This window comes from Crocuta crocuta, unplaced genomic scaffold (genome assembly GCF_008692635.1).
Source record: "Crocuta crocuta isolate KB4526 unplaced genomic scaffold, BGI_CrCroc_1.0 scaffold231, whole genome shotgun sequence".
NCBI lineage: Eukaryota > Metazoa > Chordata > Mammalia > Carnivora > Hyaenidae > Crocuta > Crocuta crocuta.
The window spans coordinates 307270-317335 of record NW_027528357.1 but is presented as its reverse complement, the minus strand read 5'-3'; the positions used below and the strand labels follow the sequence as shown (position 1 = coordinate 317335).

The 10066-nt window shown below is 39.9% G+C and overlaps 1 long non-coding RNA gene across 4 annotated transcripts; it reads left to right on the top strand.

The window, feature by feature from the left end:
- The first annotated feature begins 275 nt into the window (after positions 1 to 275).
- LOC144223133 (uncharacterized) lies at positions 276 to 8472 on the top strand. Of its 4 annotated transcripts, XR_013332579.1 has the most exons (4): positions 276 to 362; positions 1135 to 1499; positions 2093 to 2210; positions 7846 to 8472. It is a non-coding gene; the product is annotated as an uncharacterized LOC144223133 (long non-coding RNA). The 4 variants fall into 4 exon arrangements; XR_013332581.1 differs by lacking the exon at positions 1135 to 1499; XR_013332580.1 differs by lacking the exon at positions 276 to 362 and having other exon boundaries at positions 615 to 1232.
- The last annotated feature ends 1594 nt before the right edge of the window (positions 8473 to 10066 follow it).

Sequence of the window (10066 nt, the reverse complement as noted above, 5' to 3'; positions counted from 1 at the left end):
AACCTTTTATTAGGCAACTTGGCTGGAGCGAATATCTTGCTCAGTGGTGTCTTTGTCCTCTACACCCACTGTCGAGTCCAGCAGCACCTCCAGCCCTGCTTTCCAAGGCTCATGGTGTCTTCAGCCTCTTTGCTCCTCCATCCCAAGTAAGCATCCTTTGAACAAAGTTATTGTGATACAACTTAAAATTAAAAAAAAAAATGAGGAGTCTTTTCCTACCTTTTAGTATATACTTGGCCTAAACAGCCACCATTTCTCTTTGCTCCCCAGCAACATCTGTCTCAGAAGAGACCTACTATGGAGCTCAAGGAGGTGCAGTGTAGACGGACAGACCGCAGACTGACTGCAGCCCTCCAGCTTTGGTGCGAACAGTGGGTTTTGTGCATAGTTTAAGCACAAAACTAAACAAAAGCAATTTTGAGTTTTGATTTACTTTCTGTAGTCTCTGAGGGAAAAGGCATTATGATCTGAGGCATTATGATTCCTCAGCCCTTATGATCTGAGGAAACAGGAGGGAGTTGAGATCTTCAAAAGCCTATTAACCAGGCCACCGGCATGACCTGGCTTCCAGGCAAGAATGACTCTATCTGCAACTGTACTTGTGGCAGGTGAAACTCTCAGAGCTTCTTTCCAAACACATGCTCAGCACAGTAGAACCATGTCAACAGCCAATATTCAGGAAACAGGAAGATACCATCTAGCTACACCCATGCCTTGCTAGACATCTCTTTGTGGGTACAGGAGAGGGATATGCTCAACGTCTAGTTGGGAAAGGGACTTTAAGAAACGGGGATAGGAACTAAGCAAGTGTGGAACCGAGCTAAACCCAGTCTTATCGCTGAGCACAAAATAGAGTGACTGGTAATGGCATGTGGTTTACAAGGGTTCAGGGTTTCCAGGGAATCAGAACCTAACGCTGGCTGTCACAAAGAAGAACTGGGACATATTTACTTGGAATAGAGAGCCACTGCAGAGATGGGCAGTATGAGAGAGTAAAACATTGGCCCTAGCAGCTTCATCTGGGACCTGTACTTTTGTGCCTGGGCCTGGGTGTATAACTCCAAGTTCTAACTCATTTAAGCCAGTGTAGAACCACTTGAGGCCACTGAAACATTACTAACAATTCTTTTCAAGCATTACTTAGAACTGAATCTGTGGTTCTGAGTGCCAGTGGATGACAGAGACTGGAGAAGAATGCAGAAGCTGTCCAAGGTCTACCCTTGCAACATGTGGTATGAAAAGGACAAATGACATACCATGCCCATAGCTCCCTCTTCCCTTCCCAGCTGGAAACAAGATCCCTATCAAGTCCCATGCTCTATTTCCTGCCCTCTCCCAAATTAAGACACTGGAGAAGAACCTTGTTGTTGCCATGGTTACACAAAAGCTAGTGCATCAACACAGTCGTGTTCCTTTGAAAACATCCTCAACTGTGACCCATCAGGACTGGTTTGTAGACAAATCCACAGCACCTTAAAGACATTTATGGAGAAGAAAAGGTGTGTTCAGGCCAGTGATGGAGTATACCTTTGCTCTCCTTTGTGTTGGCAAAGAAAACCATTTTCTGGTTGTATACACATAAATTTAAGGTTTTCCTTGCTATGAAATTCAAGTATTTGTCCAGCAGAGCTCAGCAGTGCTCCTTTGGCCAGTGGTTGGTATGTTGGGGGAAGCATATGCTATTTAAGCCAAATATGCTTGTTCCTGTCCACCCTCCATGGTTAAGACCCTTAATGACATCATTGCCTTCTTTCCTCTATCTTCTATCCCATCAAAATCATTTTTTGACCTATGAGGGAGAGAATCTCTCACTCCTTCGGAATGCTAGGACAAGCAATTCTCACAGTAAAAAGTCAAAGGATAATCCATTCTGGTATCTTAAATTAAAGGGCTTATCAGGAAACATTTACAGTGTTTATTTTCAAAAGGAAATAAATGCATCCTCTGTAATTTCATGTACTTTATATAAATATACAGAATAACCTTCAGTTCACTCCATCCATATGCAAAAACAGTCATTTGTAAAAAAATTTTTTTCTCCTCCGTTAAATAGATTTCAATTGCTTTACGTTTTTCCCCTTTCTCTCCTCAGGTCTTGCTGTCAGCTGGTACTATCAGCAATGATTAAACATAAGCAAGCATTGTGATTCATCAAGAACTGATAGACTCATCACTGATGTAAACATTCTTTAGTCTCAAGGTCAGATCAGGTAGGGAGCCAGGACAATTTCATACACTGATGTGTGAACCTGAGTTTATGTAAATCCATCTATTGTCATATCATTACCAAACCTTACACATAGACACACAGAGACACACACATATGCATCTAAACCACCATTTTATGAACTATAGAGGCTTGGAAAGAAGTTACTATGCAGTTAGGTATAAAAATGTTTGCATTTCTGACTTCTTAGAACTTCAAAGAAAGAGAGTCAGAAACTAGTATTTCATCCGGGTAATTCAGCCTGCTAGCTCACCAGCTTCCTGGAGCTCACATGGAAATCTCCCAGCGAGAGCACCACAGTATTATATTCTGTCTCCAAATATGCATACAAAAAGATGAAAGCTCAATGGGATACATAGAAAAATATTTTCTCTTAAACATTAGAGAACAGAAGAGAGCTAGCCTTGGGACCACATACTGGAAAGCTCAAACCTCTATGAATCTGTATCAGGAATGCAAGTCAGTCTAACATCCTTATATCTGACTTCCTTAACCCTTCTGCATCTTAAACTTCCAGACTGGGGGATACAGAATTTCTGTGTACTTTTCAATACAGGGAATTCTTTAAAATTCTCTCCTCCCTTAATTTCTGTGACTCATCGAACCCTACGGACTCACCTCTGACTCTTCCTTCTGCTCTTACTGTACATTTTATATGTACCCTGTGCGCTCAGTTTCTACTGCTGCGCTAGGAATTTATTACAAACTTGGTCGAAAAAAATAGGGATTTACTCTTTTACAGTTCTGGAGACCAGAAGTCTGAAATCAGTTTTTACAGGGCTAAATTCAAGGTATGGGCAGGGCTAGTTCTTTCCGGAGTCTCTGGGAACAAACCTATTCTTTGATTCTTCTATGTTCTAGAGGCCTCCAGCATTCCTTGGCCTGTGGCTGCATCACTCGCAATCTCTGCTTTCCTAGCCTCCTTTCTTCTGCAGGCAAATCTCCTTCTGCCACCCCCTTCCAAGGCCACTTGAGATTACATTTACAGCCCACCAGGATAATCTCCCCTTCACAAGAGTTTAAACTTAATCCAATCAACAGAGCCCCTTTGCCAGAGAAGGTGACTTCCATGGGTTCCAAGGACTAGGGCACGGTTTTCTTTGGGAGTATCATTCACCCTACCACACCCTGCTTTTTCAGCTCTTTTGTGTTCACCCTTTGGGAATATTGTAACAGCACTCCACTGGGTCTTAAGGGTTAACCTGCTTCAAGCCTCTGCACTTTCTGCTTGCTGACTTAAGTCCCCAGCTCTGTAGCAGAACTAACCTACTTTCCTTAAGATTTGCAGACCACTGACCTTGGGGAGTGAAAGACCAGACTTCCCCAGGAGATAAGACCTGACCCCATTCAAAAACAGCTGTCCCTGATGCCAGCAAGTATGTTCAGGTTCCTGTGGACCTACAAGTAACCACCTGAGCAAGCCTTCTCCTGCACATAGCTCCTATCGTTCCCTGCTCCTTCCCCTTTTAAACCTTCCAGCTTCACCTGGACAGGGAAAAGGGTCTTTGAAATGTTGGCTCCACCATCTTTGTAAGTTGCTGGTTTCCTTTCCCACCCTCACTTGTCTCTCGAGTATTGATTTTTGAGTGGCAAGCAGCTGAACCCGAATTCGGAACTGGGTCTCTGTCCAGTGCCAGGAGCCGAACCGGCCTCTCTGGATGGCAATCACGGCAAGGAAGTGACAATGTTTGCAGCTCCTCCCATGAGAAATGAAAACTGGTATCTCCTTCTGCTACCATTAGCTCATGTTGGATATAAGCCTGCTGGTATTGACCAGGCCTCCCAATATTCCATATCAGACCCATATTCTGAACACAGATACCTCATAAGGAAAAGCATATTCCTGCCTTTACAAGAGAGATTTTAGATGAAAGCTCTATGGATGATTGTCAAAAGGCTCTTCCTAAGGGCCTTGCTGATCCAAGACTTCGGGGGTTAAGAACACAAGAATTACAACTGAGCCTGGCCCCGAGACAAAGAGCCTAATTTAGAGTTAAGTAACAGATAAGGGCAGAACTTAAGTTAATACTTACACCTTCTCCTAATTGGTGATGCATGGCAGTCCCTTCCCCAAGGCCTACTTTCTGCAAACACCCTCCCTTACAGGTGGCTAGGATGAGGATAGATAAAAGTAGCTAAAACTTTACCCACAAACAAAAGGCTGACACTTTTAGGGCCTCCATGGTGTTCACACATCCAGCATCAAGTAGGTTTCCACAAACAACTTATTAACCAACTCAAAAACATACATTTGAGAGTCAGACAGAATGACTCTTAGCCCATCTATACACTTAACCTATGACCTAACCTTAGCGTTATTAACTTAGAACAAATATGTATCCTGTCTTTTACTAAGAATACCCGAATTCTCTAGTTAAAAGATTTACTTAACCTCACTATAATTGGAATAGTTCTGCAAGAATATTTCTGTAAAACCTGCTTCTGTACACTTTCCAAAGCATCTTATCACAAAGAGTTATCCATTGTAAAAATTCCTTTTTCTGATGTCATGTTATCATTTAACCTATAAATAAAGACACCAAAACCGACAGGACAGAGATGCCTGCCTGGTGATCAGAAAGAATCACGGGGCTCTCTCATTCTCTTTCGCCGACACCGTCCATCCTTCAGGGACCCCTGGACCTGTCGGAGCCGGCGCGGCCTCCAGCAGTCCAGTAACAATATCTTCTCTGCTCCATTGCCTTCTTTCCTCAGGAGTCTTGTATTCTAAATCTCCAGTGGAGGTCTTAGATTTAACATCCAAACTTGACTTTCCTAGTAGCTGTTGCTATCTTCCACTCAAGTGGTATGCTCAAAGCAAACTGAAAATGCCTTAAATTTAACTCAAAGACCCTTTCTCTCTGAAGAGAGATAATAAGTATTCATGATTCTCCTTATTACCCACATTTGCACTTGCAGTAACATTGACCGAGAACTTTCCTTGCTGTTCATAACTTCCCTCACTTGTCTAGGAAGTCTTCCTTTGTTGTTTTTCATGCTCTCCTTTCTGTCTCTCCTGAATCCACCACAGTAGACATTAGAATTATTTTCTTGAGCTTCCCTGCCCCCACTGCCTCCCCATTCTAGTTTATCACATATTTTGTTTCCACTATAGTCGTCCTTCCAGACTACATTGGTTGGTGTCATTCTCTTCCACAAAACACTCAATGGGCTTCCCATTGGCCGGAGTCCACTTTTTTACACCTTCATCAAGCTCAAATAGTCTCAACTTTTCTCAGCTGCACATCATTTTCTCCTGTATAATAATCTCCATGTGTTAAAATCAAACCTCCTCATCTCCCTTTGTGTGGATTTACTGATGTGATTATTTCACTTGAAATGTCTCCTCATCCATGATGCCATCCCTGATCACCCGAGTCAGCTACTTCTTTTCTGGAAGTCAAAATTATTTTATGATCAGCTCTCCTAACACCTACGTATATGAATATCAGGTATTCAGAACATGCTTGTTAAATACATTAACCAACTTTTGCAAAGAGGAAGGAAACAAATAAGGTATGATTCACAGAACCTTTACTATGTCAAAAGTTTGCTGGTCCTTTTTGAAGAAGCCAGATGTAACTTTCTCAAGGGGAATATTGAAAAATTATCTCATGTGATTTTTATTTTTTTATTTTATTTATAATTTTTATTTTTTAAGTTTATTTATTTTGATAGAAAGAGGGAGAAGGAATGAGAGAGAGAGAGAGAGAGGGAGGGAGAATCCTAAACATGTTCCACACTGTCAGCACAAAGCCCGACGCAGGGCTCAAACTCACAAATGGAGCTGTGAGATCAGGACCAGAGCCAAAATCAAGAGTCAGATGCTCAACCAACCGAGGCCCCCAGGCACTCCTCTCACACGACTTTTTAAAATCATATTTTAATTTTCTTGGGCACCAGTTTCTCAACTTACCTTGGTCCTTGAAAGCAGGATGGAAACTTAAAAAAAATTAAAGTTCTGCCTTTCTTTTCTTTTGCACATCATTTGAGTTTGATGGATACCAAGAGACATATATCAGATCCTGAACAGGATCCCATTGAGAGTTCCCACGGCACTTCAGTCACTTAGTCATGATCTATGCTCTCAACAGTTGAAGATAATGACTTCAGGAACAATCTTTCACGGGTTTCATATTAAATGAGACGAAAGTGCAGGCACGGCATTAAAGCACCTTGTTATTTGCAGAGTACTTAGAGTAACCTTAAATATGGAGATGATCAAATTTCATGACCTTTAGTTTTAATTCTTCCATCAAATCTTCTTGTGCAATTCCTCTTTTTAATAAAGATGTGTGTGTGTGTGTGTGTGCACATGTGTGTGTTTCTGCCTAAATCAACGTAGACACTTAATACAACATTAACACTTTGGAGTTAAATATGGAAGCCAGGAAATGACAATATAAATATACTTATTTTTATTGTAAGTTTATCTATATTACGTTCATGACCGTATACTTTTAAGAGACTGTTATTTTTAAAGTGTGCTAGGGGCACATTATAACGTTAAGAGCCTCCACCTTTGATTTTCTTTCTACTGATTTGCATATTTCAATTCATAATAAAATGCAGAGCTCATTAAGTTCTATTTTTGACAAGATGTTTTCCTTTTAACGTGAGTCACTAATAGAAAACTCTCCCATGACAACAATGGAAAAGCTTTCTCCAGAGTGTACAAGAGTCCCCAAACGATGGTGGGAAAATTTGAAAAGAATAGCCCCTAAGGGAGTGGTATATATGTATTTGCCAAGAAAGAACCATACATCCCAGTTAAAATCCATAAATACAAAGCAAATGAGCATGTATTACATCAGATAAATTGATAACCATAGGTCCGCTCAGAATCAACAAGAGAAAGCATCACGCCCTGTACATAAGGAAAGTTGTATTCCTCAATCCCCATTCTCAGTGAAAAGTGGACAATGTGAACTTCCCCAGGAAAATACTGAAATGAGTTACATCCTGTGTTTGACAACCTTTCTGACTTAAATCTACCTATTTTATAGAACTTACATCCTGCTTGGGTAAGTGGACTCTACAACAGTATCCTAGCTTGTACAGAAAGCTAGAAAAAGGGAGAGAGAACAGTAAACCTGAGTTGACCTAAATAATAAATTTTTTTAATCTTTCTGAAGTGGAAACTAGTTTAGCTGCCTTCTTGACTTTTAAATAAGATCCAGGCAAAGCTTTCAAAGGTCAAATATCTTTTGCTTTTTGTGTAATGTGGTTCATTGTTTCCCCTCTCCATTTTGTGCGGCTATCAGAGATAATCTGATATATTTGTTTTATTACCAGGCTTCCTCTAAGTAAATTAATGGTGGAAGAGCATAGGCTGTGTGTGCTAGCTCCTGAAGTCCCTGGTTGTTCTGAGAGAGACATTTCAATATGCATTTAGTTATATATGGACCTTAATAGCACCATTATTAATTCCCCTCACAAGTGTGTTCTTTTATTATTTTCATAATTGTTTATATATTTTTTCCTCAGTATTTTCCTGTCCTTTTCATACTTTTTCCCCTTGTATTGTTATTAAAACTATAAGTTCCTTGAGGGAAATCATATCCTGCATTCCTTTTTTTTTTTTAATGTTTACTTATTTATTTTTTTGAATGTGGCAGAGAGGCAGAGAGAGAGGAAGAAAGAGAATCCCAAGCAGCGCCTTGGGCTGAATCGCACAAACTGCAAGATCCTGACCTGAGTCAAAATCAAGAGTTGGCCGCTTTACCTTTTGAGCCACCCAGGTGCCCCAGTAACATGCATTCCTTCTGCTATTTTGGGCTTTATAAATATAAGGTGCAAAAAATATACCATTTGCATGCAATGAATGTTATTGACTCACTGGCAAGCATTTCTTTGGTGAATAAAAATGTCACATTCAGAAACAGGTTTAGAGAGACTCTGAAGATGACTCCTGAACCATGGGAAGTCCTCCAAGAGAGTAGTAGTGTCTACAGGACTATAAATACACAGCGAATAAACCGCCCAACTCCTGTGCGATTTAAAGATCTTCTGAAGACTGCTTCTCTTTGGGTCACCACACTTGCCAGTTTGGACTTTTGAAACCTACTAATATGGGCTGACATAACAAATTAGCAACAAGAAAAGTTCACGGAAGGACAAGTGTGAGAAAGTGTGCCAAATATATTAGCATTCGGTTTGCAACCTTGTCTCCAGCTTGTGTGAAGTTGATGGTTTGAGGTTACGCTTTCATTAAAAATTGACAACATTTTAAATGCTAATCAAAACTGCTTGTCCTTTCTACTTCTATTTATCTTGGAAGGAGAAAAAAGAGAGAGAGAGAGAGAGAGAGAGAGAGAGAAAGACGGCTTGCTTTGAACTGCAACAAATATTCTCTCTTCATTGCCCCCAGACCCCTTTGCCTCCTCCTGTGTAGGACAGATAAGAGCTATGCAGATTGAGTGTCAGGACCTCTGCCTGAAATGTGAGGGCACCACAACATTGCGTTAGAGATGTGTGTTCTGGAGAAGACAGGTGTGTGTGTGTGTGTGTGTGTGTGTGTGTGTACACGCACACATAATGGTGGCCCCATGAGTCTTTTAAATGAATGTTAGGAAAGAACGGTGGAGTTTAGAATTAGCTTTGCAGTGGGTAAAAAAGAAAAGAAATATATTTTCAGAAGAGAAGAGCTGTGTGGTAGATGAGGAAAAAAGTAACACTTGGAAAATTAAAAAGAAAAAAATCTGTTTCAAGCATGGATAGCAAAACATGATCAGCAATGAGCCTTCAGAGATAATATACCTCATTTCAGACCATTTTTAGGAAGGACTGAGGGGAGTGAAGGAAAATACTCGGCTCAAATTCCCTTTTTTCTCCCTAGGTTTATTGAGATATAATTGACATATAACATCATATAAGTTTAAAGTGTACAATGTATTGAATTCATGAATCTGTGTATTTGCAAAATGAATACCACTACAGCATTAGTTAACACCTCCATCGAATCACATAATTAGAATTTTTTTTTTTTGTGGTGAGAACATTTCAGATCTATTATCTTAGGAACAATCAAATTTTGAATCAATATTATTAGCTATAATCACCATGCTGTACTTATTAATTTTATAACCAGAATTATGTACCCTTTGACCAATATCTTCCCATTTCCCCCTACCCCAGTGCCTGGCAACCATCATTCTACCCTTTGTTTCTCTGAGTTCAGTCTTTTTTTAAATTCCACATATAACTGATATAGTATTTGTCTCCGTCTGACTTATTTCACTTAGCATAATGCCCTTGATGCTCATCCAAGTTGTTGCAAATGGTAAGATTTCCTTTTTATCATGGCTGAATATTGCACATACTACGTTTTCTTTATCCATTTGCCTGTGGACTGACATTTAAGTAGTTTCCATATCTTCACTGTTGAGAGTGATGTTGCAAAGAACATGGGGTTGCAGATACAAGTTGGATGTGCACAGAGATGTATTTTCCAATGTTTGATATGGAATAACCTTTTTCCCACTCATTGTTTTCTAGATTTTCAGGAGAAAGGTAAAACACAATTCAAAGAGGAAAATTTTTCCAGGCTTAGGATATACCAAAAGATAGCCTATGCTTACAACCAAAAATTACTCCATTTCTTGGTCAAATTAACTTAGAAAACTAGACATTTAATTTCTTACTAAATTAAAGACTCATTGGGTCAAAAATTTGAACTGTGTGTGTGTGTGTGTGTGTGTGTGTGCATCCACATGTGTCTGTGTCTATATGCATACATTTATTCCTGTGTATGTGTCAATAGAGCTTAGTAACTCATAATTAAGAGAATTAAGCAAAAAATAGTTTTCCTCAATGTAGATCTGTGGTCTAAATCTTATG